The sequence below is a fragment of the Carex rostrata genome, chromosome 11, assembly GCF_964058835.1.
Source record: "Carex rostrata chromosome 11, lpCarRost1.2, whole genome shotgun sequence".
NCBI classification, from domain to species: Eukaryota; Viridiplantae; Streptophyta; class Magnoliopsida; order Poales; family Cyperaceae; genus Carex; species Carex rostrata.
Genome location: NC_135928.1, coordinates 42,501 through 50,000, shown reverse-complemented (window position 1 = coordinate 50,000; position 7,500 = coordinate 42,501).

Below are 7,500 nucleotides of genomic sequence, written 5' to 3'. Positions count from 1 at the left end.
CGGCCACGCGTTGGGGAAAACTAAGCGGATACGGCCAAGTGTTGGGGAAAAATGGCCCGAAAACAGCCCAGCGGCAAGCGGAAGCGGCTAACGTTGGGGAAAAGTGACCCGAAAACAGTTAAGCGGGGGAAAACTAAGCGGATGCGGCCAAGTGTCGGTGGAAATTGGCCCGAAAACAGCCCAGCGGCAAGCGGAAGCGGCTAACGTTGGGCAAAAGTGACCCGAAAACAGTTCAGCGGGGGAAAACTAAGCGGATGCGGCCACGCGTTGGGGAAAACTAAGCGGATACGGCCAAGAGTCGGTGGAAATTGGCCCGAAAACAGTCCAGCGGCAAGCGGAAGCGGCTAACGTTGGGCAAAACTGACCCGAAAACAGTTCAGCGGGGCAAATTTTTGAAATTTTTTTGAAATTTTTTTGAATTTTTGAAATTTTTGAAGTTTTTTTGGGTTTTTGGACTTTTTTTGAATTTTTGAATTTTTTGAATTTTTTTGAATTTTTTTGAATTTTTTGAATTTTTTTTGAATTTTTGAAATTTTTTTTTTTTTTTTTTAATTTATTTGATTTTATAAATTTATTTTCAGGGGGTGGTAACCCTGGGCGTGGCTAGAGCCTCAAAATGCATATTCCCCTATAGGGGGGCAAGGTTTTCAAAAATGGGTGCCCCCTCATGTACACGCGCGTGGGTGTACATGGCCCCGTCGGTGCCAGCGTGGGTGGAAAATGGCCCGAAAACAGCCCAGCGGCAAGCGGAAGCGGCTAACGTTGGGCAAAACTGACCCGAAAGCAGTATAGCTTGGAAAATTAAGCGGATGCAGCCAATTGTTGGCGAAAACTAAGCGGATACGGCCAAGTGACGGTGAAAAATGGCCCGAAAACAGTCCAGCGGCAAGCGAAAACGGCTAACGTTGGGCAAAAGTGACCCGAAAACAGTTCAGCTGGGGGAAATTAAGCGGAAGCAGCCAAGCGTTGGGCAAAACCAAGCGGATACGGCCAAGAGTCGGTGGAAAATGGCCCGAAAACAGTCCAGCGGCAAGCGGAAACGGCTAACGTTGGGACAAAGTGACCCGAAAACAGTTCAGCTGGGGAAAATTAAGCGGATGCAGCCAAGCGTTGGGGAAAACTAAGCGGATCCGGCCCAGAGTCGGTGGAAATTGGCCCGAAAACAGTCCAGCGGCAAGCGGAAGCGGCTAACGCTGGGCAAAAGTGACCCGAAAACAGTTCAGCGGGGGAAAACTAAGCGGATGCGGCCACGCGTTGGGGAAAACTAAGCGGATACGGCCAAGAGTCGGTGGAAATTGGCCCGAAAACAGCCCAGCGGCAAGCGGAAGCGGCTAACGTTGGGCAAAACTGACCCGAAAACAGTTCAGCGGGGGAAAACTAAGCGGATGCGGCCACGCGTTGGGGAAAACTAAGCGGATACGGCCAAGTGTTGGGGAAAAATGGCCCGAAAACAGCCCAGCGGCAAGCGGAAGCGGCTAACGTTGGGCAAAAGTGACCCGAAAACAGTTCAGCGGGGGAAAACTAAGCGGATGCGGCCACGCGTTGGGGAAAACTAAGCGGATACGGCCAAGGGTCGGTGAAAAAGGGCCCGAAAACAGTCCAGCGGCAAGCGGAAGCCGCTAACGTTGGGCAAAAGTGACCCGAAAACAGTCCAGCGGGGGAAAACTAAGCGGATGCCGCCAAGCGTTGGGGAAAACTAAGCGGATCCGGCCCAGAGTCGGTGGAAAATGGCCCGAAAACAGTCCAGCGGCAAGCGGAAGCGGCTAACGTTGGGCAAAAGTGACCCGAAAACAGTTCAGCGGGGGAAAACTAAGCGGATGCGGCCACGCGTTGGGGAAAACTAAGCGGATACGGCCAAGTGTTGGGGAAAAATGGCCCGAAAACAGCCCAGCGGCAAGCGGAAGCGGCTAACGTTGGGGAAAAGTGACCCGAAAACAGTTAAGCGGGGGAAAACTAAGCGGATGCGGCCAAGTGTCGGTGGAAATTGGCCCGAAAACAGCCCAGCGGCAAGCGGAAGCGGCTAACGTTGGGCAAAAGTGACCCGAAAACAGTTCAGCGGGGGAAAACTAAGCGGATGCGGCCACGCGTTGGGGAAAACTAAGCGGATAAGGCCAAGAGTCGGTGGAAATTGGCCCGAAAACAGTCCAGCGGCAAGCGGAAGCGGCTAACGTTGGGCAAAACTGGCCCGAAAACAGTTCAGCGGGGCAAATTTTTGAAATTTTTTTTGAAATTTTTTTGAATTTTTGAAATTTTTGAAGTTTTTTTGGGTTTTTGGACTTTTTTTGAATTTTTGAATTTTTTGAATTTTTTTGAATTTTTTGAATTTTTTTTGAATTTTTGAAATTTTTTTTTTTTTTTTGAATTTATTTGATTTTATAAATTTTTTGTGATTTTTTGAGATTTTTTTGAATATTTTACATGGGTGATTTTGACTTGGGGGATTTTCAGGGGGTGGTAACCCTGGGCGTGGCTAGAGCCTCAAAATGCATATTCCCCTATAGGGGGGCAAGGTTTTCAAAAATGGGTGCCCCCTCATGTACACGCGCGTGGGTGTACATGGCCCCGTCGGTGCCAGCGTGGGTGGAAAATGGCCCGAAAACAGCCCAGCGGCAAGCGGAAACGGCTAACGTTGGGCAAAACTGACCCGAAAGCAGTATAGCTTGGAAAATTAAGCGGATGCAGCCAATTGTTGGCGAAAACTAAGCGGATACGGCCAAGTGACGGTGAAAAATGGCCCGAAAACAGTCCAGCGGCAAGCGGAAACGGCTAACGTTGGGCAGAAGTGACCCGAAAACAGTTCAGCTGGGGGAAATTAAGCGGAAGCAGCCAAGCGTTGGGCAAAACCAAGCGGATACGGCCAAGAGTCGGTGGAAAATGGCCCGAAAACAGTCCAGCGGCAAGCGGAAACGGCTAACGTTTGGACAAAGTGACCCGAAAACAGTTCAGCTGGGGAAAATTAAGCGGATGCAGCCAAGCGTTGGGGAAAACCAAGCGGATACGGCCCAGAGTCGGTGGAAATTGGCCCGAAAAGAGTCCAGCGGCAAGCGGAAGCGGCTAACGTTGGGCAAAAGTGACCCGAAAACAGTTCAGCGGGGGAAAACTAAGCGGATGCGGCCACGCGTTGGGGAAAACTAAGCGGATACGGCCAAGTGTTGGGGAAAAATGGCCCGAAAACAGCCCAGCGGCAAGCGGAAGCGGCTAACGTTGGGGAAAAGTGACCCGAAAACAGTTAAGCGGGGGAAAACTAAGCGGATGCGGCCCCGCGTTGGGGAAAACTAAGCGGATGCGGCCAAGTGTCGGTGGAAATTGGCCCGAAAACAGCCCAGCGGCAAGCGGAAGCGGCTAACATTGGGCAAAAGTGACCCGAAAACAGTTCAGCGGGGGAAAACTAAGCGGATGCGGCCACGCGTTGGGGAAAACTAAGCGGATACGGCCAAGAGTCGGTGGAAATTGGCCCGAAAACAGTCCAGCGGCAAGCGGAAGCGGCTAACGTTGGGCAAATCAGACCCGAAAACAGTTCAGCGGGGGAAAACTAAGCGGATGCGGCCACGCGTTGGGGAAAACTAAGCGGATGCGGCCAAGTGTCGGTGGAAATTGGCCCGAAAACAGCCCAGCGGCAAGCGGAAGCGGCTAACGTTGGGCAAAACTGACCCGAAAACAGTTCAGCGGGGGAAAACTAAGCGGATGCGGCCACGCGTTGGGGAAAACTAAGCGGATACGGCCAAGAGTCGGTGGAAATTGGCCCGAAAACAGTCCAGCGGCAAGCGGAAGCGGCTAACGTTGGGCAAAAGTGACCCGAAAACAGTTCAGCGGGGGAAAACTAAGCGGATGCGGCCACGCGTTGGGGAAAACTAAGCGGATACGGCCAGAGTCGGTGGAAATTGGCCCGAAAACAGTCCAGCGGCAAGCGGAAGCGGCTAACGTTGGGCAAAACTGGCCCGAAAACAGTTCAGCGGGGCAAATTTTTGAAATTTTTTTTGAAATTTTTTTGAATTTTTGAAATTTTTGAAGTTTTTTTGGGTTTTTGGACTTTTTTTGAATTTTTGAATTTTTTGAATTTTTTTGAATTTTTTGAATTTTTTTTGAATTTTTGAAATTTTTTTTTTTTTTTTGAATTTATTTGATTTTATAAATTTTTTGTGATTTTTTGAGATTTTTTTGAATATTTTACATGGGTGATTTTGACTTGGGGGATTTTCAGGGGGTGGTAACCCTGGGCGTGGCTAGAGCCTCAAAATGCATATTCCCCTATAGGGGGGCAAGGTTTTCAAAAATGGGTGCCCCCTCATGTACACGCGCGTGGGTGTACATGGCCCCGTCGGTGCCAGCGTGGGTGGAAAATGGCCCGAAAACAGCCCAGCGGCAAGCGGAAACGGCTAACGTTGGGCAAAACTGACCCGAAAGCAGTATAGCTTGGAAAATTAAGCGGATGCAGCCAATTGTTGGCGAAAACTAAGCGGATACGGCCAAGTGACGGTGAAAAATGGCCCGAAAACAGTCCAGCGGCAAGCGGAAACGGCTAACGTTGGGCAGAAGTGACCCGAAAACAGTTCAGCTGGGGGAAATTAAGCGGAAGCAGCCAAGCGTTGGGCAAAACCAAGCGGATACGGCCAAGAGTCGGTGGAAAATGGCCCGAAAACAGTCCAGCGGCAAGCGGAAACGGCTAACGTTGGGACAAAGTGACCCGAAAACAGTTCAGCTGGGGAAAATTAAGCGGATGCAGCCAAGCGTTGGGGAAAACCAAGCGGATACGGCCCAGAGTCGGTGGAAATTGGCCCGAAAACAGTCCAGCGGCAAGCGGAAGCGGCTAACGTTGGGCAAAAGTGACCCGAAAACAGTTCAGCGGGGGAAAACTAAGCGGATGCGGCCACGCGTTGGGGAAAACTAAGCGGATACGGCCAAGTGTTGGGGAAAAATGGCCCGAAAACAGCCCAGCGGCAAGCGGAAGCGGCTAACGTTGGGGAAAAGTGACCCGAAAACAGTTAAGCGGGGGAAAACTAAGCGGATGCGGCCACGCGTTGGGGAAAACTAAGCGGATGCGACCAAGTGTCGGTGGAAATTGGCCCGAAAACAGCCCAGCGGCAAGCGGAAGCGGCTAACGTTGGGCAAAAGTGACCCGAAAACAGTTCAGCGGGGGAAAACTAAGCGGATGCGGCCACGCGTTGGGGAAAACTAAGCGGATACGGCCAAGAGTCGGTGGAAATTGGCCCGAAAACAGTCCAGCGGCAAGCGGAAGCGGCTAACGTTGGGAAAAACAGACCCGAAAACAGTTCAGCGGGGGAAAACTAAGCGGATGCGGCCACGCGTTGGGGAAAACTAAGCGGATGCGGCCAAGTGTCGGTGGAAATTGGCCCGAAAACAGCCCAGCGGCAAGCGGAAGCGGCTAACGTTGGGCAAAACTGACCCGAAAACAGTTCAGCGGGGGAAAACTAAGCGGATGCGGCCACGCGTTGGGGAAAACTAAGCGGATACGGCCAAGAGTCGGTGGAAATTGGCCCGAAAACAGTCCAGCGGCAAGCGGAAGCGGCTAACGTTGGGCAAAACTGACCCGAAAACAGTTCAGCGGGGGAAAACTAAGCGGATGCGGCCACGCGTTGGGGAAAACTAAGCGGATGCGGCCAAGCGTCGGTGAAAAAGGCCCGAAAACAGTCCAGCGGCAAGCCGAAGCGGCTAACGTTGGGCAAAAATGGCCAAAAGCGATGGAGCAGGGCGGTCTGAATCTATGCATCCACATAAAATGGGGGGTAAACCTGGGGGATTTCCAGGGGGTGGTAACCCTGGGCGTGGCTGGAGACCCAAAATGCATATTCCCCTATAGGGGGGAAGGATTTTTGGAAGAGGCAGCCCCTCATGTACATGCCAAGCGGGGTGTACATGGCCCCTGTGGGTGCCTCCGTCGGTGTAAAATGGCCCGAAAAACAAGATTATGTTACCCGAAAACACGATTATGTTACCGAAAAAACACGGCTGAGCGGGGGCAGTAAGCACGGTTGAGCGGGGGCAAAAAACACGGTTGAGCGGGCGCAAAAAACACGGTGCAGCGGGGACAAAAGACACGATTTTGTTACCGAAAAACACGGCCCGTCGGGGGCAAGGAACACGAATATGTTACCGAAAAACACGGACCACGCGGGTTGAAATCCCCAGCCGTAGAGCCGGCGAAACACGGTGGGGCAGGGCGTCTAAGCGTGGAGGTGCCCGTAAGACCGATGCGGGTTGAAATCCCCAGCCGTAAAGCCGGCGAAAAGCGGTCGGGCAGGGTGACTCCGCGTGGAGTTTCGCCCGTAAGGCCGATGCGGGTAGCCGCGCGGGTTGAAATCCCCAGCCGTAAAGCCGGTGAAACACGGTTCATTGGGGCGCCTAAGCGTGGAGGCGCCCCGCAGAGACCGAGCGGGTTGAAATCCCCAGCCGTAAAGCCGGCGAAACACGGTTGAGCGGGGCGCCTAAGCGTGGAGGCGCCCCGCAGAGACCGAGCGGGTTGAAATCCCCAGCCGTAAAGCCGGCGAAACACGTTCGGGCAGGGCGACTCCGCGTGGAGTTTCGCCCGTAAGACCGATGCGGGTAGCCGCGCGGGTTGAAATCCCCAGCCGTAAAGCCGGCGAAACACGGTTCATTGGGGCGCCTAAGCGTGGAGGCGCCCCGCAGAGACCGAGCGGGTTGAAATCCCCAGCCGTAAAGCCGGCGAAACACGTTCGGGCAGGGCGTCTAAGCGTGGAGGCGCCCGTAAGTCCGATGCGGGTAGCCGCGCGGGTTGAAATCCCCAGCCGTAAAGCCGGCGAAACACGGTTGAGCGGGGCGCCTAAGCGTGGAGGCGCCCCGCAGTGACCGAGCGGGTTGAAATCCCCAGCCGTAAAGCCGGCGAAACACGGTTGAGCGGGGCGCCTAAGCGTGGAGGCGCCCCGCAGAGACCGAGCGGGTTGAAATCCCCAGCCGTAAAGCCGGCGAAAAACGTTCGGGCAGGGCGACTCCGCGTGGAGTTTCGCCCGTAAGACCGATGCGGGTAGCCGCGCGGGTTGAAATCCCCAGCCGTAAAGCCGGCGAAACACGGTTCATTGGGGCGCCTAAGCGTGGAGGCGCCCCGCAGAGACCGAGCGGGTTGAAATCCCCAGCCGTAAAGCCGGCGAAACACGTTCGGGCAGGGCGTCTAAGCGTGGAGGCGCCCGTAAGACCGATGCGGGTAGCCGCGCGGGTTGAAATCCCCAGCCGTAAAGCCGGCGAAACACGGTTGAGCGGGGCGCCTAAGCGTGGAGGCGCACCGCAGTGACCGAGCGGGTTGAAATCCCCAGCCGTAAAGCCGGCGAAACACGGTTGAGCGGGGCGCCTAAGCGTGGAGGCGCCCCGCAGAGACCGAGCGGGTTGAAATCCCCAGCCGTAAAGCCGGCGAAACACGTTCGGGCAGGGCGACTCCGCGTGGAGTTTCGCCCGTAAGACCGATGCGGGTAGCCGCGCGGGTTGAAATCCCCAGCCGTAAAGCCGGCGAAACACGGTTCATTGGGGCGC